The sequence below is a fragment of the Panthera uncia genome, chromosome X (assembly GCF_023721935.1).
Source record: "Panthera uncia isolate 11264 chromosome X, Puncia_PCG_1.0, whole genome shotgun sequence".
In the NCBI taxonomy this organism is placed as follows: Eukaryota; Metazoa; Chordata; class Mammalia; order Carnivora; family Felidae; genus Panthera; species Panthera uncia.
In genome coordinates, this window is record NC_064817.1 from 50,415,828 (window position 1) to 50,442,710 (window position 26,883).

General features: G+C 36.1%; 1 long non-coding RNA gene across 1 annotated transcript in view; it reads right to left on the reverse strand.

Annotated features, from left to right (window-relative positions):
* LOC125932197 (uncharacterized) overlaps positions 1-25,941 on the reverse strand; it is a 100,115-nt gene extending 74,174 nt beyond the window's left edge. The window contains exon 1 of the long non-coding RNA XR_007460553.1: positions 25,900-25,941. This is a non-coding gene — a long non-coding RNA (uncharacterized LOC125932197). The remainder of the gene's footprint in view (positions 1-25,899) is intronic.
* Positions 25,942-26,883: the final 942 nt, after the last annotated feature.

Genomic DNA, 26,883 nt, shown 5'->3' on the forward strand with positions numbered 1-26,883 from the left:
ATATGTTTTGGTGCAACTGTAAATGGGGATAGATTCCTTGATTTCTCTTTCTGCATCTGCATTATTGGTATATAGAAATGCAACAGATTTCTGCATGTTGATTTTATATTCTGTGGCTTTGCTGAATTCATGTATTAGCTCTGTTTTTTGGTGAAGCTTTTCAGGTTTTCCACATAGAGTATCATATCATCTGTGAAGAATGAGATTTTGACTTATTCCTTGCCAATTTTTATGCCTTTTATTTCTTTTTGATCTGATTGCTGAAGCTAGGAATTCCATTACTATGTTGAATAACAATGGAGAGAGTGGCATCCCTGTCGTGATCCTGATCTTACAGGTAAAGCTCTCAGGTTTTTTTCCCATTGAGGATATTTGCTTTGGGTCTATTCCTACTTTCTTTATTTTTCTTTTTTCTTTTTTTTTTACTTTATTATTTTTTTAAATTTACATCCGAGTTATTGTTGCACTATATTCCTAAAATGCACTATGTTCACTAAAATCATTGTTGCACTATATTCCTACTTCCTTGAGGATTTTTATCAAGAAAGGATGTTTTAGTTTGTCAAATGATTTTTCTGCTTTTATTGAGAGAATCATATGGTTCTTACCCTTTATTTTATTAATGTGGTGTATCATGTTGATTGATTTGTGAATATTTAGCCCTGCAGCACAGAAATAAACCCACTTGATTTTGCTAAATAATTCTCTTAATGTACTGCTGAATTTGATTTGCTGCTATCTTGCTGAGAATTTTTGCATTCATATTCATCAGGGATATTGGCCTGTAATTCTCCTGTATGTTATTTATATATTTTGGATACTAACCACTTATTATATATGCAATTTGCAAATATCTTCTCCCATTCCAAAGGTTGTCTTTTAGTTTTGTTGATTATTTACTGTGCAGAAGATTTTTATTTTTTTGCTGTCCCAATAGTTTATTTTTACTTTTGTTTCTCTTGCCGCAGGAGACATATCTAATAAGAAGTTGCTATAGCCAATGTCAAAGATGTTACTGCCTGTGTTATCCTCTAGGATTTTGGCGATTTGCTGTCTCACATTTAGGTCTTTCATCCATTTTGAATTTATGTTCTTGTATTGTGTAATAAAGTGGTCCAGTTTCCTCCTTCTGCATGTTGCTGTCCAGTTTTCCCAACACCTTTTGTTGAAGAAACTGTCTTATTTCCATTGGATATTCTTTCCTGTTTTGTCAAAGGTTACTTTACCATATAGTTGTGAGTTCATTTCTGGATTTTCTATTCTGTCCCATTGATCTATGTGTCTAATTTTTTTTTTCCAGCACCATACTGGAAGTCCAGTGTTTACGTCCAGTTTAAGTCCAGTATTGTAATGCCTCCAGCTTTGTATTTCTTTTTCAAGGTTGCACTGGGTATTTGGAGTCCTTTGTGTTTCTGTACAAATTTTGGGATTGTTTGTTCTGCTATGTGAAACATGCTGGCTGTATTTGGATAAGGATTGCATAAAATGTGTAGATTGCTTTTACTGATATAGACATTTTAGCAATATTTATTTTTCCAACCCATGGCCACGTGATATTTTTCCATTTATTTGTGCTATCTTTACTTTCTTTCATAGGTGTTTTATAATTTTCAGAGTACAGATAACTTAACTCTTTGGTTAGGTTTATTCCTAGGTGTCATAGTTTTGGGTGCAATTGTAAATGGGATCGATTCCTTAATTTCTCTTTCTGCTGCTTCATTACTGGTATTATTGGTGTATAGAAATTCAACAGATTTTTCTACATTGATTTTATGTCCTGTGACTTTACTTAACTTGTGTATCAGTTCTAGCCATTTTTGATGGAGTCTTTTGGGTTTTCTATATAAAATACTATGTTATTTGCAGATAGTGCAAGTTGTACCTCTTCCTTGTTAATTTTGATGCCTTTTATTTCTTTTTTCTTGTCTGATTGCTGAGACTAGGACTTCCAATACTATGTTAAATGACAGTGGTAGAGTGGATATCCCTGTCTTGTTCCTTATCATAGAGGAAAATATCTCAGCTTTACCCATTGCTAGTGTTTTATTACAAAGTTCTGAATCCGTTTTCATCAGGGATGTTGGCCTATGGTTCTCTTTTTCAGTGAAGTCTATCTGGTTTTGGTATCATGATAATGTTGGATTCCTAGAATGAATTTTGAAGGTGTCCTTTCATTTCTGTTTTTTGGAATAGTTTTTTGGGGGAAAGGGTATTAACTCTTCTTTAAATGTTTGGTAGAATTCCCCTGTGAAGTCAACTCACCCTGGACTTTCATTTGTTGCAAGTTTTTGATTACTGATTCAATTTCTTTTCTCATTATCAGTCTGTTAAGCTTTACCATTTTCCTGTTTCAGTTTTGGTAGTGGCAGTGCCTGCCACTTCAGGGAGTGTCTGTTGTAAGTGCTGCATGCACTCTTCTGGTGTGTTTTGCCTACTCTTTACCCAGGCCAGTCATCTGCAGAAGCTCTCCTTGCCTACAGTAAGCAGTGTTTGTTCCTTGTGCACAATGTGGTGAATTTTAACTAGATGTGCTCTGATCTGCTTGTTAAGTGAGACCTGATATTGCTTTCACTAGAACTGAAGCCGTTTCTGGTAGGGAGATATGGTTTGGGCAGGGTTTTCTGCTGGTCTTCAGTCGAAGGTGCCCACCACAATGATACTGAGGGAATCTTGACTGAGAAGGACATTACCACCAAAGTGCAAGGGTGTGACTTTCGGTGTAAGCATGTTAGGCAGCCAGTGTCTGCGTTTTTCTATTTACCGCAGTTGATTCTGTTTATGCTGAGAGGCCTAAGAGGGAAATGGCTCCAGCTAGTTCCTTTGTTCCCAGAGAGGCATCTCTGTGCATGCTACCTCTCAGAGAAGCACTCTGAAAGAGTGAATAATCTCCTCCCTGTGTTTCCCAGGTGTTTCTCAGATCTTTGTATCCACCCTGTCTGCCTTTCTTATTGTTTGCGTGCCTTGTCTCCAGAACCAACGGAGTACCCTCCAAGGTCTAACCCATCCAAGCCTTCTGACTTTGAAAATTCCAGGTTTTAGGGATGTAGTGTGGGCAGGGGCCTGTGCTTTTCTTCTAGAGTATGGTCCTGCCACACTGGAACTGAGGCAACCTTGACTGAAAAGGGCAGTTGCGCCAGACCACAGGGTTGTGAGACTTGCTGTAAGCAAGTTATTCAGCCAGTATTGGGACTGAGCTGCTTTCTTCAGGTGGTTCTGTGTTTATGCTGAAGGGCCTAGGAGGGAAATGGCTCCAGCCAGCTCCTTCATCCAAGAAGAGGCATTTTTGTGAACATTGCCTGTCATGGATGAGCTGGAAATGGAATAACTTCCCCACTGTGTGCCTCCAGGTATTCTTCAGATCTCTTTTTATGTAGTCTGCCCCCCAGGTTGTTTGTCTGTCTTCTCTCCAGGAGTAGGGCAACGCCCTCAATACTGTATCTCAGCCAAGACTGCCAAATTTTTAAAATGTTTATTTGTTTATTTTGGGAGAGAGAGAGAGAGAGAGAAAGTGCGAGCGGGGAAGGGGCAGAGAGGGAGACAGAATACCAAGCAGGTTCTGCACTCAGCATGGAGGCCATGACATAGAGCTTGATCTGAGGACCACTAGATCATGATCTAAGCTGAAATCGAGTCAGAAGCTCATCCAACTGAGCCACCCAGGTTCTCCCAAACCTACCAACCTTTAGAATTCCAGTCTTTAAGCCCCACAGTTTCCAAGAACTAATGAAAATCAGCCCCTCTCATTTTCCCATCCAATGGCATTGGAGAAATATTCTTGTGCATTCCCTTGTACTCTCCTCTCTCACCTTTCTCTGTGACCATGGCTCCCTCCCCTCTGCAGCACCAGTGGTCTGTTTCTCCCAGAAACCACAACTCCACACCTCCTGTATTCTTTAATGTGTTTTTTTTCTCTCCCTTTATTTGTGGAGTTTGTTCTGTCAGTATTCAAGCTGATGTTTGGGGTATTTAAAATGATTTCATATTTATCTAGTTGTGCTCATGCAACAAAATGAACTTAGAGTCCTCCTACTCTACCATCTTATCTCTCTTTACTCTGCATCTATTCAGATTATCGTATGATTCTCTTTTATTCTATTAATGTGAAGTATTATATTAATTGATTTGTGTATATTGAACCATCACTGTATCCCAGAGATAAATTCAACTTGATCATGGTGAATGATCATTTGACTCTGCAGCTGAATTCAGGTTGCTGACATTTTTCTAAAAGTTTTCATTTCTATATTTATCAGGAATATTCTGTAGTTTTCTTTTCTTGTGATGTTTTTGCCTACTTTTGTTATCCAGGTAATTCCAGTCCCTTAAAATGAGTCTAGGATTGGTTCTTCCTCTTCAATTTTTGGGAAGGATTTGAAAAGGATGGATATTGATTCTTCTTCAAATGTTTGGTAAAATTCAGTAGAGAAGATATCTTGTCCTTGGTTTTCTTCATTGGGAGATTTTGTTTATTGACTTATTCTCATTACTTATAATTGGTCTGTTCAGAGAATCTATTCTTGATACAGTCTTTGTAGGTTGTAAGTTTCTAAGATTTTTTCCATTTCTTCCAGATTGTCTGGGTTGTTGGCATATTGTTGTTCATAGTAACTTTTTAACAATACTTTTTAATTCTGTGGTCTCAAGTGTAATCTGTTCTTTTTCATTTATAATTTTGTTGATTTAGGTCTTTTCTCTTCTTTCCTTGTTTAGTGAACAGTTTGCCAATTTTATTTTTACAAAGAACCAACTCTTAGTTTTATTAACCATTTATGCTATTTTCCTACTCTCTTTCATTTATTTCTGCTCTAATCCTTATAATTTCCTTCCTTCTGCTAAATTTGGGCTCTATTTTTCTCTTTTTTTTCTAATCCCTTGAGGCATAGACTTACATACTTTACTTACGATCTTTCTTGTTTCTTAATATAAGCACTTATTGCTATGAACTTTTTACTTAGAACTGCTTTTGCTACATTCCATGAGTCTTGGTATGTGTGCATCCATTGTTTTTTTTTTTTTTCCCCTCAGGAGTCTTTCTTTTTTTTTGTTGTTTTAATTCCCTTCTTTGATCCATTTGTTGTTTAAGGGATCATTGCTTAATTTTCATATGTTTGTGAGTTTAAAATTTTGCTCCTGCTTCTGTTATTGATTTCTAGTTAGTTTCATACTGTTGTGATCAGATTAGATACTTTGAATGGTTTCAGTCTTGTTGAATTTGCTAAGATTTATTTAGTGGCTTAAAATGGGGTCTATATGAGAAAATGTTTCATGTGCAATTGAGAACAATGTGTATTTCTTTGTGGTCAAAGAAAAAGTTATGTATATGTCTGTTAGGTCCATTTTGTCTATAAAGTTATTGAAATCCATTTTTTTCTTTGTTGAATCTCTGGTTTATCTATCTATTTTTGAGAGACTTTTAATGTCCCCAACTATTATTGTATTGTATTGTATTGTATTGTATTGCTGTTTATTTCTCCTTTTAGCTTTGTTAATTTTTGCTTTATATGTTTATGTGCTCTTAATTTGGGTGGATAAATGTTTACAATTGTTATATATTCTTAATGGATAGACTTCTCTATAATTAACTGACTGTAATTGTCTGTTTTTTACCAGTTTTAGTTTAAAGTCTATTTTGTCTGATATAAATATACTTACCCTTGATTATTTTTGTTATTGTTGTGACCTTTTTCCTGAAATATCTTTTTCCATCCCATCATTCTTAGTATATATGTGTCATTGAGGCTAAAGTGAGTCTCTTGTAGGCAATATATACATTCAGGCACTCTACGTGTTTTGATTGGAGACTTTAATTTATTTACATTTAAAATATTGTATGTAAGTGATGAATCACAGGAATCTACCCCTAAAACCAAGAGCACACTGTATACACTATATGTTACCAACTTGACAATAAATTATATTAAAAATAGTAAATAAAAAAATAAAATAAAATAATTATTGATAGGTAAAAACTTACCTTTGCCATTTTGTTAAGTTTTACTGGCGATTATGCAGATAAATTTCTTTCTAACTATTTATCCTGTTGTTTTTGTGTTCATGTGTTTTGATGTATTTGGTATCAGTACACTTTGATTTTATTCTGATATTTTGTGTAATCACTACAGGTTTTTCCCTTGTAGTGACCATAAAGCTTACATAAAACAACTTAAAACTATAACACCCTAATTTAAAGTGACAACAACATAGGTTTGATAGCACCTATGAACTTACAATTTTAATTCTCCCCCACCTCACATTTTCGTTTATCAATGTTATGGTTTGCCAATTTCTATATTATATATCCAAAATCAGATTATTATAGTTGTGGTTATGTTCACAAAGTTTAAGTTTAACTTTTAAACTAGAGTTGTAAGTAAAGTATGTATTATCATTACAAAATTACACAATTTAACATTGTATATTTACCATTACGAGTGAATTATATGGTACCTTATGTTTTTATGATGTTAACTAGCATCATTTTACTTCTACTCAAATAATTACTTTTAGAATTTCTTTTTTGTTGTTTTTAAGCTTTATTTCATTTTGTTTTACTTTTGAAAACAGCAATTCTATTTATTTTCTTATTTTTTATATTTTAGTTAATATACAATGCATTTTTGGTTAAAGAAGTAGAATTGAGTGGTTCATCACATACATACAACAACCTGTGCTCATTACAAATGTCCTTCTTAATACCCACCACCAATCTAGCTCATCTGCATCCAAATCCCTCCATCAATCCTAAGTTTGCTCTCTATCTTTAAGTGTCTCCTGTTGTTTCCCATTTTTCTCTTCCCCTCCTTCTCATATGTTCGTCTCCTTTGTTTCTTAATTTCCACATATGAGTTGAACTACATGATATATGTCTTACCTATGATTGATTTATTTAGCTTAGCATAATACATTCTAGCTCCATCCACATCATTGCAAATCGCAAGATTTACTTTTTCATTGGCTGGATAATATTATATATATATATATATATATATATATGTATGTATAATTTATCCATTCATCAATCAACATTAGGGCTCTCTCCATAGTTTAGCAAAGGTTAAAATGATGCTACAAACATTGGGGTGCATGTACATGTTTCAATCTGTATTTTTGTATCCTTTGGGTAAACACCTAATAGTGCAAATGCTGGATCATAGGGTAATTTTATTTTTAGTTTTTTGAGGAACCTCCATACTGTTTTCCAGAGTGACTGCACCAGTTTGCATTCCCACCAGCAGTGCTAAAGTGTTCCCCTTTCTCTGCATGTTGATCAACACTTGTTGCTTCTTGTGTTGTTAATTTTAGCCATTTAACAGATGTGAGGTGGTATCTCATCATGATTTTGATTTATGTTTTCCTAATGATGAGTGATGCTGAGCATCTTTCCATGTGTCTGTTAGCCATGTGGATGTCTTCATTGGAAAGGTGTCTATTTCTTCTGCCTATATCTTAAGTGGGTTGTTTATTTTTTGAGTATTAAGTTTGAAAAGTTCATTATAGATTTTGGATACTAACCCTTTATGAGATATGTAGTTTACAAATATCTTCCGCCATTCTGTAGGCTGCCCTTTAGTTTTGTTGACTTTCCTTGGCTGTGCAGGAGCTTTTTACCTTGATGAGGTCCCAGTAGTTTATGTTTGCTTTCATTTCTCATGCCTTCAGTGATGTGTCTAAGAAGACTGTGTTCCAGCTAAGGTCAAAGTGGTTACTGCCTATGTTTTCCTCTAGGATTTGGATGGTTTAGTGTCTCACATTTAAATCTGTCATCCATTTTTAATTTATTTTTTGTATGGTGTAAAAAGGTGGTCCAGTTTCATTCTTCATGTTGCTGTCCAGTTTTCCCAGCACGATTTGTTGAAGAAACTGTCTTTTTTTCCCCATTGGATATTCTATCCTACTTTGCTGAAGATGAGTTGATCATATAGTTGTGGGTCCATTTCTGGGTTCTCTATTCTGTTCCACTGATCTATATGTCTGTTTTTTTCCAGTACCATGCTATTTTGATGACTACAGCTTTGTTATATAGCTTGATATCCAGCATCGTGATGCTTCCAGCATTGTTTTTCTTTTCCAAGATTGTTTTGGGTATTCAAAGATTTTTGTGGTTCCTTACAAATTTTAGGATTGTTTAATCTAGCTCTGCCAAGTTTGTTGACATGTAGATTTTCATAGTATTCTCTTGCAATTGTTTGTATTTCTGTGGTGTTGTTTGTGATCTATCCTCTTTCATTAATGATTTTATTTATTTGGTTCCTTTCTTTTTTATTTTTGATAAGTCTGGCTAGGAGGTTATCATTTTTGTTTATTTTTACAAAGAACAAGCTCTTTATTTCATTGCTTTGTTCTACTGTTTTTTGTTGTTGTTGTTGTTGTTTCTATATCATTTATTTCTGCTCAAATCTTTGTTATTTTCCTTCTTCTACAGGGTTTAGGGTTTACTTGCTGTTCCTTTTCTAGATTTTTTAGGTGTAAGGTTATATTGTGTATTTGGGACCATTCTTGCTTCTTGAAATGGTCCTGAATTGCAATATACTTTCCTCTTAGGCCTGCCTTTGCTGCATCCCAAAAGGTTAGCTTTTATTTTCATGCCCTTTCATGTATTTTTATTACCTTTTAAAAAAAATCTTGGTTAACTCATTCATTCTTTACTAGATTTCTCTATAACCTCCATGTATTTGAGGGCTTTGCAAATTTTTCCTTGTGGTTGACTTTAAGTTTCATAGTGTTGTGATATGAAAATATGCATGGTATGATCTCAGCCTTTTTAAACCTGTTGAGAGATAATTTGTAACCTTGTAAGTGACCTATTCTGGAGAATGTTTTATGTGCACTCGAAAAGAATGTGTATTAAATTGCTTTACAATGAAATGTTCTGAATATATCTGTAAAGTCCATCTGACTCACGTGTCATTCAAAGCCATTTTTCCTTGCTGACTTTCTGCTTAGATGATCTATCTTTTGCTGTAAGTGTGGTATGATGTCCCTGAGTATTATTGTATTACTATCAATGAGTTCTTTATGTTTATTAATGTATTTATATATTTTTTTGCATTCACGTTGGTAACATATTTACAATTATTAGATCTTCCTGATGGATAGACCTCTTAATTATGATATAATGCCCTTCTTCTTCCCTTGTTACAGTCTTTGTTTTGAACTCTAGTTTGTCTGATATCACTATAGTTTGTCTGATATGGGTATGCCTAATGCAGCTTTCTTTTGAACCTCCATTAACATGATAGATAGCTCTCCATCCCCTCACTTTTTTTGATGTTTATTTGTTTTTGAGAGACAGAGAGAGGGGCAGAGAGAGGGAGACAGAATCCAAAGTAGGCTCCCCGCTCTGAGTTGTCAGCACAGAGCCCAACACAGGGCTCTAACTCACAAACAGTGAGATCATGACCTGAGCCAAAGTTGGATGCTTATCCGACTGAGACACCCAGGCACCCTTCCATCCCCTCACTTTCAATCTGCTGGTGTCTTTAGGTCTAAAATGAGTCTTTTGTAGGCAGCATATAGATGGATTTTTTTAATCCATTCTGTAACCCTTTTCCTTTTGGTTGAAGCATTTAGTTCAATTACATTCAGAGTGATTTTTGAAAGGTATGAATTTAGTGCCACTGTGTTACCTGTAGGGTTGGTATTTCTGAAGATGTTTATAGTCTTTCTTGCTTTAGTTTTCTTTATTTTTTTCCCCTCCACCCAAAGAGTCCTCCTTAAAATTTGTTGCAGAGCTGGTTTATTGGTCATGAACACCATTAAGTTTTGTTTGTCTGGAAAACTCTCCTTCTATTTTGAATGAACGCCTTGCTGGGTTAAAAAAAATGCATATTAAAAGTGAATTACTGGGACCTTATGAAGATAAAAAGCTTCTGCACAGCAAAGGAAACAACCAACAAAACTAAAAGGCAACCAACGGAATGGGAAAAGATATTTGCAAATGACATATCGGACAAAGGGCTAGTATCCAAAATCTATAAAGAGCTCACCAAACTCCACACCCGAAAAACAAAGAACCCAGTGAAGAAATGGGCAGAAAACATGAATAGACACTTCTCTAAAGAAGACATCCGGATGGCCAACAGGCACATGAAAAGATGCTCAACGTCGCTCCTTATCAGGGAAATACAAGTCAAAACCACACTCAGATATCACCTCACGCCAGTCAGAGTGGCCAAAATGAACAAATCAGGAGACTATAGATGCTGGAGAAGATGTGGAGAAACGGGAATCCTCTTGCACTGTTGGTGGGAATGCAAATTGGTGCAGCCGCTCTGGAAAGCAGTGTGGAGGTTCCTCAGAAAATTAAAAATAGACCTACCCTATGACCCAGCAATAGCACTGCTAGGAATTTATCCAAGGGATACAGGAGTACTGATGCATAGGGGCACCTGTACCCCAATGTTTATAGCGGCACTCTCAACAATAGCCAAATTATGGAAAGAGCCTAAATGTCCATCAACTGATGAATGGATAAAGAAATTGTGGTTTATATACACAATGGAATACTACGTGGCAATGAGAAAAAATGAAATATGGCCTTTTGTAGCAACATGGATGGAACTGGAGAGTGTGATGCTAAGTGAAATAAGCCATACAGAGAAAGACAGATACCATATGGTTTCACTCTTATGTGGATCCTGAGAAACATAACAGAAACCCATGGGGGAGGGGAAGGAAAGAAAAAAAAAAAAAGAGGTTAGAGTGGGAGAGAGCCAAAGCATAAGAGACTGTTAAAAACTGAGAACAAACTGAGGGTTGATGGGGGGTGGGAGGGAGGGCAGGGTGGGAGGGAGGAAAGGGTGGGTGATGGGTATTGAGGAGGGCACCTTTTGGGATGAGCACTGGGTGTTGTATGGAAACCAATTTGACAGTAAATTTCATATATTAAAAAATAAAAAATAAAAAATAAAAAAAAATGCATATTTTTCCCATTGAGCATGTTGAATATTTCCTTCCATTCCCTTCTGGCACTCAAGATTCAGTGTACAAGTCTGCTGCTAACCTTATATGTCTACTCTTGTAGGTAGACAAGAGTCTACCTTTTGTTCCTAGCTTCTTTCAGAATTCCCTACCTTTGTATTTTTAAATTTTCACTATGATTTGTCATGGTGTTGACCTGTTTTTGTTGCCTTTGAGGGGAGTTCTCTCTTCCTCTTGAACTTGAATGCTTTTTTCCGTCCCCAGATTAGGGAAATTTTCAGCTATAATTTGTTCAAATAAAACTTCTGGTTGCCTTTTGCCTCTTCCGCTTCTGGGAGTCCTATGATATAGATATTATTCCATTTTATGTAATCACTAATTTCTCTAAATCACCCCTGTACTCTAATAGTTTTCTTTCCCTCTTCTTTTCAGCTTCATTTTTCCCACACTTTTATCTTCTATGTCACTTATTCTCTCCTCTACCTCTTTAATCCTTGTTATGACTGTATCCACTTGGCTTTGCATATCAGTTATGGAATTTTTATATCAGCCAGACTAGTTTTCAGGTCTTTGATCTCTGCAGCAGGGGTTTCTCTGGTGTCTTCTATGCTTTTTTAAAGCCTAGCTAGTAATCTTTATCTTTAATTTTTTTATGTTTATTTATTTTTGAAGGAGAGAGAGAGACAGAGCATGAGTGGGGGAGGGGCAGAGAGAGAGGGAGACACAGAATCCGAAGCAGGCTCCAGACTCTGAGGTGTCAGCACAGAGCCTGACGCGGGGCTCAAACTCACATACCATAATACTATGACTTGAGCTAAAGTCGGAAACTCAACTGACTGAGCCACCCAGGTGCCCCTATGACTTTTTTTCTAAAATCTTGTCTCTGGGGCGCCTGGGTGGCTCAGTTGGCTGAGCTCTGACTTCAGCTAATGTCATGATCTCACAGTCTGTGAGTTCAAGAACCGTGACGGGCTCCATGCTGACAGCTCAGAGCCTGGAGCCTGCTTCAGATTCTGTGTCTCCCTCTCTCTCTGCCCCTCTACTGCTCACGCTGTCTCTGTCTCTCTCTCTCAAAAATAAACATTAAAAAATTAAAATATTGTTCTGATATATTGTTTATATCTGTTTGAGTAAGTCTCTGGCTTTGATTTCTTTGTGACCTTTCTTTTGGGGAAAATTCTTCATCTTGTTTTGACTACGTTTGTCTTTCAATGTTTTTGTTTTCCAACATATGAAATTTATTGTCAAATTTGTTTCCATACAACACCCAGTGCTCATCCTAAAAGTTGCCCTCCTCAATACCCATCACCCACCCTTCCCTCCCTCCCACCCCCCCCATCAACCCTCAGTTTGTTCTCAGTTTTTAAGAGTCTCTTATGCTTTGGCTCTCCCCCACTCTAACCTCTTTTTTTTTCCTTCCACTCCCCCATGGGTTTCTGTTACGTTTCTCAGGATCCACATAAGAGTGAAACCATATGGTATCTGTCTTTCTCTGTATGGCTTATTTCACTTAGCATCACACTCTCCAGTTCCATCCACGTTGCTACAAAAGGCCATATTTCATTCTTTCTCATTGCCATGTAGTAATCCATTGTGTATATAAACCACAATTTCTTTATCCATTCATCAGTTGATGGACATTTAGGCTCTTTCCAAAATTTGGCTATTGTTGAGAGTGCTGCTATAAACATTGGGGTACAAGTGCCCCTATGCATCAGTACTCCTGTATCCCTTGGGTAAATTCCTAGCAGTGCTATTGCTGGGTCATAGGGTAGGTCTATTTTTAATTTTCTGAGGAACCTCCACACTGCTTTCCAGAGCGGCTGCACCAATTTGCATTCCCACCAACAGTGCAAGAGGATTCCCGTTTCTCCACATCTTCTCCAGCATCTATAGTCTCCTGATTTGTTCATTTTGGCCACTCTGACTGGTGTGAGGTGATATCTGAGTGTGGTTTTGATTTGTATTTCCCTGATGAGGAGCGACGTTGAGCATCTTTTCATGTGCCTGTTGGCCATCTGGATGTCTTCTTTAGAGAAGTGTCTATTCATAGTTTCTGCCCATTTCTTCACTGGGTTATTTGTTTTTCAGGTGTGGAGTTTGGTGAGCTCTTTATAGATTTTGGATACTAGCCCTTTGTCCGATATGTCATTTGTAAATATCTTTTCCGATTCCGTTGGTTGCTTTTTAGTTTTGTTGGTTGTTTCCTTGGCTGTGCAGAAGCTTTTTATCTACATAAGGTCCCAGTAATTCATTTTTGCTTTTAATTCCCTTGCCTTTGGGGATGTGTCGAGTAAGAGATTGCTATGGCTGAGGTCAGAGAGGTCTTTTCCTGCTTTCTCCTCTAAGGTTTTGATGGGTTCCTGTCTCACATTCAGGTCCTTTATCCACTTTGAGTTTATTTTTGTGAATGGTGTGAGAAAGTGGTCTAGTTTCAATCTTCTGCATGTTGCTGTCCAGTTCCCCCAGCACCATTTGTTAAAGAGACTGTCTTTTTTCCATTGGATGTTCTTTCCTCCTTTGTCAAAGATTAGTTGGCCATATGTTTGTGGGTCTAGTTCTGGGGTTTCTATTCTATTCCGTTGGTGTATGTGTCTTCTGTTGTGCCAATCCCATGCTGTCTTGATGATGACAGCTTTGTAGTAGAGGCTAAAGTCTGGGATTGTGATGCCTCCTGCTTTGGTCTTCTTCTTCAAAATTACTTTGGCTATTCGGGGCCTTTTGTGGTTCCATATGAATTTTAGGATTGCTTGTTCTAGTTTCGAGAAGAATGCTGGTGCAATTTTGATGGGGATTGCATTGAATGTGTAGATAGCTTTGGGTAGTATTGACATTTTGACAATATTTATTCTTCCAATCCATGAGCAGGGAATGTCTTTCCATTTCTTTATATCTTCTTCTAATTTCCTTCATAAGTTTTCTATAGTTTTCAGCATACAGATCTTTTACATCTTTGGTTAGATTTATTCCTAGGTATTTTATGCTTCTTGGTGCAATTGTGAATGGGATCAGTTTCTTTATTTGTCTTTCTGTTGCTTCATTGTTAGTGTATAAGAATACAACTGATTTCTGTACTTTGATTTTGTATCCTGCAACTTTGCTGAATTCATGTATCAGTTCTAGCAGACTGATGGTGGAGTCTATTGGATTTTCCATGTATAATATCATGTCATCTGCAAAAAGCGAAAGCTTAACTTCATCTTTGCCAATTTGGATGCCTTTGATTTCCTTTTGTTGTCTGATTGCTGATGATAGAACTTCCAGCACTATGTTAAACAACAGCGGTGGGGGTGGGCATCCCTGTCGTGTTCCTGATCTCAGGGAAAAAGCTCTCAGTTTTTCCCCGTTGAGGATGATGTTAGCTGTGGGCTTTTCATAAATGGCTTTTATGATCTTTAAGTATGTTCCTTCTATCCCGACTTTCTCAAGGGTTTTTATTAAGAAAGGGTGCTGGATTTTGTCAAAGGCCTTTTCTGCATCGATTGACAGGATCTTATGGTTCTTCTCTTTTTTTTTGTTAATGTGATATATCACGTTGATTGATTTGCGAATGTTGAACCAGCTCTGCATCCCAGGAATGAATCCCACTTGATCATCGTGAATAATTCTTTTTATATGCCTATGAATTCGATTTGCTAGTATCTTATTGAGAATTTTTGCATCCATATTCATCAGGGATATTGGCCTGTACTTCTCTTTTTTTACTGGGTCTCTGTCTGGTTTAGGAATCAAAGTAATACTGGCTTTATAGAATGAGTCTGGAAGTTTTCCTTCCCTTTCTATTTCTTGGAATAGCTTGAGAAGGATAGGTATTATCTCTGCTTTAAACGTCTGGTAGAACTCCCCTGGGAAGCCATCTGGTCCTGGACTCTTATTTGTTGGGAAATTTTTGATAACCGATTCAATTTCTTCGCTGGTTATGGGTCTGTTCAAGCTTTCTATTTCCTCCCGATTGGGTTTTGGAAGAGTGTGAGTGTTTAGGAATTTGTCCATTTCTTCCAGGTTGTCCAGTTTGTTGGCATATAATTTTTCATAGTATTCCCTGATAATTGCTTGTATCTCTGAGGGACTGGTTGTAATAATTCCATTTTCATTCATGATTTTATCTATTTGGGTCATCTCCCTTTTCTTTTTGAGAAGCCTGGCTAGAGGTTTGTCAATTTTGTTTATTTTTTCAAAAAACCAACTCTTGCTTTCATTGATCTGCTCTACCGTTTTTTTAGATTCTATATTGTTTATTTCTGCTCTGATCTTTATTATTTCTCTTCTTCTGCTGGGTTTAGGCTGCCTTTGCTGTTCTGCTTCTATTTCCTTTAGGTGTGCTGTTAGATTTTGTATTTGGGATTTTTCTTGTTTCTTGAGATAGACCTGGATTGCGATGTATTTTCCTCTCAGGACTGCCTTCGCTGCATCCCAAAGCGTTTGGATTGCTGTATTTTCATTTTCGTTTGTTTCCATATATTTTTTTAATTTCTTCTCCAATTGCCTGGTTGACCCACTCATTCTTTAGTAGGGTGTTCTTTAGCCTCCATGCTTTTGGAGGTTTTCCAGACTTTTTCCTGTGGTTGATTTCAAGCTTCATAGCATTGTTGTCTGAAAGTATGCATGGTATAATTTCAATTCTTGTATACTTATGAAGGGCTGTTTTGTGACCCAGTATATGATCTATCTTGGAGAATGGTCCATGTGCACTCGAGAAGAAAGTATATTCTGTTGCTTTGGGATGCAGAGTTCTAAATATATCTGTCAAGTCCATCTGATCCAATGTGTCATTCAGGGCCCTTGTTTCTTTATTGACCGTGTGTCTAGATGATCTATCCATTTCTGTAAGTGGAGTGTTAAAGTCCCCTGTAATTACCACATTCTTATCAATAAGGTTGGTTATGTTTATGAGTAATTGCTTTACATATTTGGGGGCTCCTGTATTCGGCGCATAGACATTTATAATTGCTAGCTCTTCCTGATGGTTAGACCCTGTAATTATTATATAATGCTCTTCTTCATCTCTTGTTACAGCCTTTAATTTAAAGTCTAGTTTGTCTGATAGAAGTATGGCTACTCCAGCTTTCTTTTGGCCTCCAGTAGCATGGTAAATAGTTCTCCATCCCCTCACTCTCAATCTAAAGGTGTCCTCAGATCTAAAATGAGTCTCTTGTAGACAGCAAATAGATGGGTCTTGTTTTTTTATCCATTCTGATACCCTATGTCTTTTGGTTGGCGCATTTAATCCATTTACATTCAGTGTTATTATAGAAAGATACGGGTTTAGAGTCATTGTGATGTCTATATGATATGCTTGTAGAGATGTCTCTGGTACTTTGTCTCACAGGATCCCCCTTAGGATCTCTTGTGGGGCTAGTTTAGTGGTGACAAATTCCTTCAGTTTTTGTTTGTTTGGGAAGACCTTTATCTCTCCTCTATTCTAAATGACAGACTTGATGGATAGTGGATTCTTGGCTGCATATTTTTCTGTTCAGCACATTGAAGATCTCATGCCATTCCTTTCTGGCCTGCCAAGTTTCAGTAGAGAGATCAGTCACGAGTCTTATAGGTCTCCCTTTATATGTGAGGGCACGTTTATCCCTTGCTGCTTTCAGAATTTTCTCTTTATCCTTGTATTTTGCCAGTTTCACTATGATATGTTGTGCAGAAAATTGATTCAAGTTACGTCTGAGGGGAGTTCTCTGTGCCTCTTGGATTTCAATGCCTTTTTCCTTCCCCAGATCCGGGAAGTTCTCAGCTATTATTTCTTCAAGTACACCTTCAGCACCTTTCCCTCTCCCTTCCTCTTCTGGAATACCAATTATGCATATATTATTTCTTTTTAGTGTATCACTTAGTTCTCTAATTTTCCCCTCATACTCCTGAATTTTTTTATCTCTCTTTTTCTCAGCTTCCTCTTTTTCCATAACTTTATCTTCTAGTTCACCTATTCTCTCCTCTGCCTCTTCAGTCTGAGCCGTCGTCGTTTCCATTTTATTATGCGTCTCGTTTGAAGCGCTTTTCAGCTCCTCCTGACTGTTCCTTAATCCCTTGATCTCTGTAGCAAGAGATTCTCTGCTGTCCTCTATACTGTTTTCAAGCCCAGCGATTAATTTTATGACTATTATTCTAAATTCACTTTCTGTTATATTATTTAAATCCTTTTTGGTCAGTTCATTAGCTGTTGTTATTTCCTGGAGATTCTTCTGAGGGGAATTCTTCCGTTTGGTCATTTTGGATAGTCTCTGGAGTGGTGGGGACCTTCAGGGCACTTCCCCTGTGCTGTGATGTATAACTGGAGTTGGTGGGCAGAGCCGCAGTCAGACCTGCGTGCCCTATCATATAAAGGGCCTGTACCACAACTCTCCTGCATTTTTTCTTTGGCTCTTGGCTGGGATTCAAAATTCGAAGTCTTAAAGGAGCTGGCACTGAATGGACCTGTCCCCCTCCTCCAGAATGTCTGATGTCCTTTGTCCCAGAAAACAGTAGCACACCTGCTTGGTGCATTGAATCTATGGTGTAGCACTGCAAGAAGCAGTGACCATGTTATCTGTCCTCTGTGCCCTGCAGATGAAAAGGCATTTTCCTGGTGCCTACAGGGTCTTTTGTCCTTAGAGAGGCAATATACCCTCTTCTGACAGAACTCCACAAAGGAGAATATTCTCTCCCAATGTGCACTGGAGATCCCTACACCAGGCTATGCACTCTAAGGCCAACACCCTCCTTCAGCCCAGGAATGCATGCCACAGTTCCACTCTGGAGAAAGTTGTGCACTTCCAAAACTCAGAGTTTCAGTTCCAAATGGTGTTTGTAAAATACCCTGTGACACTCATTACCTCTCACTCCTCAGTCCTTGATCCAGAGAGGTTTTCCTTTGCTTGAACCCAATGCTTCACTCTCTCAACCCCCCACTCTCTCCCTTTTGCCTCTCTAAAGAAAGCTTTCCAACCCCTTTGAAGCACTACAGGTTTTTACACCCCCAATTCCCTTCATCCACTTCGCCCCTGCCACACTGTGTCTCTCCAACCATGGAGATACTTCTGCCAACCCATAGATTGATTTCCTGGTTGTTCTCAGTGATATGACATGAATACAGCTGTGTTTCAGGAATAATGAAAGCCGTGGGTCCCCCTAGTTTTCTGCCATCTTAACTTCCCTTCTCTAGAATTTCTTGTAAGGCAGATCTAGTGGTGATAAACTTTCCCAGAGTTTATTGTTAAAATCTTATTTCTCCTTTATTTCTGAAGGACAGTTTGGCATGTATGCAATTCTTGTTTGGAAATTTTTCTTATATATTTTTAAGTATATCACCCCAGTCCTTTATAGTCTAAAAGTTTTCTGTTGAGAAACCCTCTGATGGTCTTTGGGGATTCCCTTTTATGTAAATTCTTTTTTCTATTGTGATTTTCAAAATATGCTCTTTGACTTTGAGTTTTGTCAATTGAATTTTAACATGTCTTTGTGTAGCCCGTTTTTGGGTTCAACCTATTTGAGATCCATTGTACCTCATGGATTTGGATGTCTATTTCTTTCCCCAGCTTTGGGGAGTTCTTAGTCATTATTTCTTTAAATATTGCTTCTGTCCCTTTGGCTTTCTTTTATCCTTCTGGAATTCCCACAATGCAGATACTGTTTATTTTACTTGTGTCCTATAAATTCCATAGGTTTTTTTGCATTTATATATGCATGTATATGTGTATTATTTCCTCTAAATGGATAATTTTGAATTTCTTGTTTCTTACATCATTGATTCATTATTCTGCATGTCCAAGTCTGTTTTTCAAGCTCTCTTCAGTATAATTTAATTCAGTATAACTGAATTAAAATTTGGCATGGATTTATGTGGTCTTGACTTATGTGGCCTTTCGTTCCCTGGCCAAACAGGGATGCTGGATTTGCTCTAAAGATTATCAGCTTTGCCTGCTGAATACTCTGAGTGTTTTTGGCCTACATAACTTTCAGAGTGTTCTACCCAGCCTTTCTGTATGGGTTAGGCTAGAAACCATATTCAGTAGTTATTGGGATTATGAATTAGCTCCCCTGCCTTGGCAAAGTGAGAGAACCGGTCCATATCTTGCAAGGCTTTTGTTTGTGTGCTTTCCCCCCCAGTTTCCCAGTTTCATTAAGAAATAATTGACATACATTACTGTATGTGTAAGGCTTACAACATGATTGTTTGATATACATAAATTGTGAAATTACCACAAGTTCAATTAACATTCATCATCTCACATGATACAATAATTTTTAAAAAAAGAAAAAGAAAAAAAATATCTTTGAGATGAGAACTCTTAAGATTTACTTTCTAAATGACTTTTCTATATATCTACAACATTGTTAACTATAGTCATTATATTGAACATTGTGTCTCTAGAACTTACTTATGTTATATCTAGAATTTTGTAACTTGACTATCTTCCTTCAATTCCCTCTTCTCCTCATACCCTGGCACTGGTAAACACAACTCTGATATCTTTTTCTGGGATTCTTTAAAATTCCACATATAAGTGAGGTCATAAAGTGTTTGTCTTTCTCTGACTTATTTCAGTTAGTATAATGTCTTTAAAGTCCATCAATCTTATTACAAATTATAGGCTTTCTTTGTCTTTTTTTATGACTGAAAGTTCACTTATATGTGGAATCTATTCCACATATATTCATATATAACAACTTCCTTCTGTAATAAAGCCTAAGTGAAATTTTTTCTAATCAATTAACAAAAATCTTTGCTATGTAAATTTATTACAGTAAGACTTTACAGTGGAAACTATACAAGATTGTACTGGAAGTGCATTCTATTCTGAAATAATTATTTTTGTATCTTAAAAGGTTCCATTTCTTTAAATCATTTGCTAAATTATAATTTATATATATAGATGTCCATGTGATGAATCTTGTTGGTTCATCTTCTAAAAAAATGGGCACAATTTTGCATAATTGCGTGTAATTAAGCAGACTAGTTTCTTGTATCACTTTAATATGCAAACCAGCTCTCTTTTTAAAGTTTTTATTTAAATTCCAATTAGCTAACATACAGTGTAATATTAGTTTCAGATGTAAATTCAGTGATTCAACACTTAAATGCAACACCTGGTGTTCATCACGAGTGCCCTCCTTAATCATCATCACTTATTTAATCCATGCACCCACCCACCTCCCCTCTGGTAACCATCAGTTTATTCTCTATAGTTAATAGTTTGTTTCTTGGTTTGCCTCTCTTTTTTTCCCATTTGTTTGTTTTATTTCTTAAATCCCACATATGAGTGAATTCCTATGGTATTTGTCTTTCTCTGGCTGACTTATTTTGCTTAGAAAAATGCACTCTAGCTCCATCTAAATTATTGCAAATAGCAAGATATCATTACATTGTGTATATATATACTATATATATATATATATATATACAATATGAGAGTATATGAGAGTATATGAGAGTATATATACTATATACATATATTGTGTATATATATATATATATATATATACACACATATATACTATGTCTGTATCAACTCTTCAACTAATTAACATTTGGACTATTTAGACTACTTCCTTAATTTGGCTATTGTTGATAATGCTACTATAATGATGTACCTTTTATTTCTGTGAATTTTTTAGTGTATAACTGTATAACTGGAGGCCCATATCTCCCATTTCCTTTTACCTATATTTCCTCAACACAACCTCTCTTCTGTGGCAACCATCAGTTTGTTCTCTGTATTTATAGGTCTGATTCTGTTCTTTATTCGTATTTTTGAGATTCTACATATCAGTGAAGTCATATCGTATTTTTATTTCACTGTTTGACCTATTTGATTTAGAGTAATATCCTCTAGTTCTATCCATGTTTTTGTAAATGACACATTATCATCTGTTTAATGGCTGCATTATATATATATATATATATATATATACACACACACGCATACATACATATATTTACCACATTATATGTATTATATATTATATTACATTATATATATTATGTTCTATATAATATATATAAAACATAATCATAATGTTATTTCTAGGTACCCTATTCTGTTCCCTTGATTTATTTTTACATTGATTTATTTTCCATTGATATATTTTTGTGCCAACACCATACTGTTTTGATTACTAAAGCTTTGTAGTATGTCTTGAAACCTGGAACTGTGATTCCTCTAGCTTTGTTTTTTCTTTCTCAAGATGTTATTTTTGTTTGGGCTTTTTGTGTTTCCATATACATTTTACTATTACTTGTTTTAGTGTTGTGAAAAAATGTTGTTGGTATTTTGATGGGTATTGCATTGAATCTGTAGATTGCCTTGGCTAAAATGGACATTTGAATAACATTAATTCTTCCTATCCATGAACATGGAATATCTTTCCATTTGTTTGTGTCATATTCAATTTTTTTTCATCAATACTTTGTAGTTTCAGAGTATAGGTCTTTCACTATTTTGGTTAAATTTATTCCTAGGTATATTACTCTTTTTAATACAAGTGAAAATGGTGCCATTTTTAAGTTTTAGGTTCTGTAACTGTATTATTAGTGTATAGAAACGCTATCAATTTATGGGTATTAATTTTGTATACTGCAACTTTATTGAATTAATTTATCACTTCTAGTAGTTTCTTGGCGGTGCCCTTAGGATTTTCTATGTAGTCTCATGTCACCTGCAAATAGTGACAGTTTAACTTCTACTTTACCAGTATGGATTCCTCTTATTTATTTTTTTAATGTCCCATTGTATGACTAGGATTTTCAGTACTATGTTGAATAAAAGTGAGGAGAGTGGGCATTTTTGTCTTGTTCCTGATCTTAATGGGAAAGCTCTAGTTTTTCACTATTGAGTATGATGATGCTTGTGGATTCTCCATACACAACTTTTATTATGTTGAGACGTGTTCCTTTTAAACCCACTTTGTGGAGTTTTAATCATGAATAGAGGTTGAATTTTTTATTCATCTATTGATATGATCACATGATTTTTATCCTTTGTTTTGTTGATGTGGTATATCAGGTTGATTAATTTATTAATATTGAATGACCCTTGCATCCCAGAAATAAATCCCACTTGATCATGTTAAATAATCTTTATAATGTATTGTATGTGGTTTCCTAATATTTTTGTTAATATTTTTGATAATTTTTGCATCTATGTTCACCAGGGATATTGGCCCATAGATTTGCTTTTTTGTTTTGTTTTGTTTTGTTTTTGTAGTGTTTTGTTTGGCTTTGTTATAAGGTAGTGCTGTCACCATGGAATGTATTTGAAAGTTTTTCTTCCTCTTATATTTTTCGGAATAGTTCAAGAAGAATAGGTATTATCTCTTTTTAAATTTTAGGTAGATTTTACCTATGAAACCAATCTGGTTCAGGGCTTCTATCTTTTTGGCAGTTTTTTTTTTCTTTTTGATTTTTATTCAGGTTCATTAACATATGGTGTAGTCTTGGCTTCAGGAGTAGAACCAAGTGATTCATCTCTTATATATGACACCAGTGCTCATCCTGAAGGTGCCCTCTTAATGGCCATCACCCACTTAACTCACCCATCCACCAGCCTTCCAGCAACCCTCAGTTTGTTCTCTGTATTTAAGAGTCTCTTATAGTTTGCCTCCTCCGATTTTATCTTATTTTTCCTTCCCTACCCTGTGTTCATCTGTTGAGTCTCAAATTCCACATGAGTGAAAGCATATAATATCTGTCTTTCTATGACTGTTTACAGTTTCACTTACCATAATTACCTCCAGTTCCATCCACGTTGTTGCAAAGGGCAAGATTTCATTCTTTTCCATAGCCAAATAGTATTCCCTTGTATATATGTTCCACATCTTTATCCATTCATCAGTTGATGGACATTTTGGCTCTTTCATAATTTGGTTATTGTTGATAGCACTGCTGTAAACACTGGGACGCATGTGCCCCTTCAAATCAGCATTTTTGTATCCTTTGGATAAATTACTAATAGTGTGATTGCTGGATTTTATAGTAGTTATATTTTTCTTTTTTTTTTTTTTAATTTAGGAACCTCCATACTGTTATCCAGAGTGGCTGCACTAGTTTGCATTCCCAACAACAATATAAAAGGGTTTACCTTTCTCCACATCCTCACCAACATCTCTTGTTTCCTGAGTTGTTAATTTTAATCACCTGACTAGTGTGAGGTAGTATCTCATTGTTGTTTTGATTGGTATGTCAGTAACGATGAGTGATGCTGAGCATCTTTTCATGTGTCTGTTTGTAATATGGATGTTTTCTTTGGAAAAGTGTCTATTCATGTCTTCTACGAATTTCTTCACTGTATTATTTGTTTTTTGGGTGTTGAGTTTGATAAGTTCTTTATGGATTTTGGATACTAACTCTTTATCAGATATGTCATTTGCAAATATGTTCTCCCATTCCATTGGTTGCCTTTTAGTTTTGTTGATTGGTTCCTTTGACGTGCAGAAGCTTTTTAATCTTGATTAAGTCCCAAATAGTTCATTTTTGCTTTTATTTCCCTTGCCTCCAGAGACATGTTAAGTAAGAAGTTGCTGCATCTTAGGTCAAAAAGGTTGCTCCCTGTGTTCTGTAGGATTTTGATAGTTTCCTGTCTCACATTTAGGTCTTTCATTAATTTTGAATTTATTTGTTTATGATGTAATAAAGTGTTCCAGGTTCATTCTTCTGAATTTTTCTGTCTGGTTCTCCCAGCATCATTTCCTAAAGAGACTGTCTTTTTTCCATTGGATACTCTTTCCTGATTTGTTGAAGATTAGTTGGTCATATATTTGTTGGTCCATTACTGGGTTCTCTATTCTATTCCATTGATCTATGTGTATGTTTTTGTGCTGATAATATATTGTCTTGATAATTACAGCTTTGTAATACAGGTTAATGTCCAGAATTGTGATGCCTCCTGCTTTAGTTTTCTTTTTCAACATTATTTTGGCTATTTCAGGTTTTTTATGGTTTCATACAAATTTTAGGACTGTTTGTTCTACCTCTGTCTATGCTTGATGTATTTTGATAAGGATTGCATTGAATGTGTAGATTGCTTTGGATAGTATAGACATTTTAACAATATTTGCTCTTCCAATTCATGAGCATAGAATGTTTCCCCATTTTTTTGTATCTTCTTCAATTTCTTTCATAAGCTTTCTATAGTTTTTTTTTATGTTTATTTAGTTTTGAAGGAGAGAGAGACAGATTGAGAGTGGGGGAAGGGGCAGAGAGAAAGGGAGACAGAATCTGAAGCAGCTCCAGGTTCTGAGCTGTCATCACAGAGCCTGATGCAGGGCTCAAACTCATGAACCCTGAGATCATGACCTGAGCTGAAGTCGGATGCTTAACCAACTGAGCCACCCAAGCACCTCAGCTTTCTATAGTCTTAAGTGTACATATCTGTTACCCTCTTTGGTTAGCTTTATTTCTAGGTATTTTATGGTTTTGGTGCATTTGTAAATGGGATTGATTCCTTGATATCTCTTTCTGTTGCTTCATTATTCGTGTATAGAAATGCAACCAATTTTTGTTCATTGATTTTATATCCTGTGATTTTGTTGAATTCATATATCAGGTCTAACAGTTTTTTGGTGGAGTCTTTCAGCTTTTCTATTGAGAGTCCATGTCATCTATGAAGAGTAAAAGTTTGACTTCTTTGCCAATTTGTATGCATTTTATTTCATTTTGTTCTCTTATTGTTGAGGCTAGGACTTCCAACAATATGTTGAACATAGTGGTGAGAGAAGACATTCCTGTAGTGTTCCTGGTCTTAGGGGGAAAGCTCTCCTTTTTTTCCTTCATTGAAGATGATATTAGCTGTTGGCCTTTCATATGTGGCTTTTATGATGTTAAGATATATTTTTCCAATCTTGATTTTTTTCAGGGTTTTTTTTCAAGAATGGATGCTGTATTTTGTCAATTTTTTTTTTTGCATCTATTGACAGGGTCATATGGCTCTTATCCTTTCTTTTACTAATGTGTTGTATCACGTTGATTGCTTTGTGAATATTGAAACAGCTATGCAGCCAAGGAATGAATCCCACTTGATCTTGCTGAATAATTATTTTCATGTACTGTTGAATTCAATTTACTAGTATCTTGGTGAGAAGTTTTGCATCCAGATTCATCAGGGATATTGGTCTGTAATTCTCCTTTTTAGCAGGGTCTTTGTCTGGTTTTGGAATCAAGATTGTGTGGGCTTCATAAAATGAGTTTGGAAGTTTTCATTTCTATTTGTTTGGAACAGTTTGAGAAAAATAGGTATCTTTTGGTAGGTTTTTGATTACTGATTAAATTTCACTATTTGTAATCTATGTATTCAGCTTTTCCATTTTCTTCCTATTTCAGTATTAGAAGAATGTATGTTTCTAGGAATTTATCCATTTCTTCTAGGTTGTCCATTTTATTGACATAGTTTTTATAGTATTTTCTTAGAGTCCTTTTTATTTCTATGGTGTTGGTTGTTACCTCTCTCCTTTCTGATTTTATTTTTTGTCTTTTTTTCCTTTTCTTTTAATTGATGATTTTAGCTAAAAGTTTATCAACTTTATCTTTTCAAAGATTTAGTTTCTAGTTTTATTGATTTTTCCTTTCCTTTTTTTTTTACATTTTTATGTCATTTATTTCTGATCTTATCTTCATTATTTCCTTCCTTCTACTCACATTGGGTTTTCGGGTCCTGTTTTTGTTTTTGTTTTTGTTTTTCTTTTGTATTTCCTTTATGTGTAATGTTAATTCTTTTATTTAAGCTTTTTTTGTTTGTTTCTAGAGGTAAGCCTAAATCATTATGTATTTCCCACTCAAAACTCTTTTTGTTGTGTCCTAAAGATGTTGAAACATTGTGTTTTCATTTTCATTTATCTCTTTTTTTATTTTATCTTTTATGCTTTTTTTTTAACATATGAAATTTATTGACAAAATGGTTTCCATACAACACCCAGTGCTCATCCCAAAAGGTGCCCTCCTCAATACCCATCACCCACCCTCCCCTCCCTCCCACCCCCCATCAACCCTCAGTTTGTTCTCACTTTTTAACAGACTCTTATGCTTTGGCTCTCTCCCACTCTAACCTCTTTTTTTTTTTCCTTCCCCTCCCCCATGGGTTTCTGTTACGTTTCTCAGGATCCACATAGGAGTGAAAACATATGGTATCTGACTTTCTCTGTATGGCTTATTTCACCTAGCATCACACTCTCCAGTTCCATCCATGTTGCTACAAAAGGCCATATTTCATTCTTTCTCATTGCCACGTAGTATTCCATTGTGTATATAAACCACAATGTCTTTATCCATTCATCAGTTGATGGACATTTAGGCTCTTTGCATAATTTGGCTATTGTTGAGAGTGCTGCTATAAACATTGGGGTACAAGTGCCCCTATGCATCAGCACTCCTGTATCCCTTGGGTAAATTCCTAGCAGTGCTATTGCTGGGTCATAAGGTAGGTCTATTTTTATTTTTCTGAGGAACCTCCACACTGCTATCCAGAGCAGCTGCACCAATTGGCATTCCCACCAACAGTGCAAGAGGGTTCCCATTTCTCCACATCCTCTCCAGCATCTATAGTCTCCTGATTTGTTCATTTTGGCCACTCTGACTGGCGTGAGGTGATATCTGAGTGCGGTTTTGATTTGTATTTCCCTGATGAGGAGCGACGTTGAGCATCTTTTCATGTGCCTGTTGGCCATCTGGTCTTCTTTAGAGAAGTGTCTATTCATGTTTTCTGCCCATTTCTTCACTGGGTTCTTTGTTTTTCGGGTGTGGAGTTTGGTGAGCTCTTTATAGATTTTGGATACTAGCCCTTTGTCCGATATGTCATTTGCAAATATCTTTTCCCATTCCGTTGGTTGCCTTTTCGTTTTGTTGGTTGTTTCCTTTGCTGTGCAGAAGCTTTTTATCTTCATAAGGTCCCAGTAATTCACTTTTGCTTTTAATTCCCTTGCCTTTGGGGATGTGTCAAGTAAGAGATTGCTACGGCTGAGGTCAGAGAGGTCTTTTCCTGCTTTCTCCTC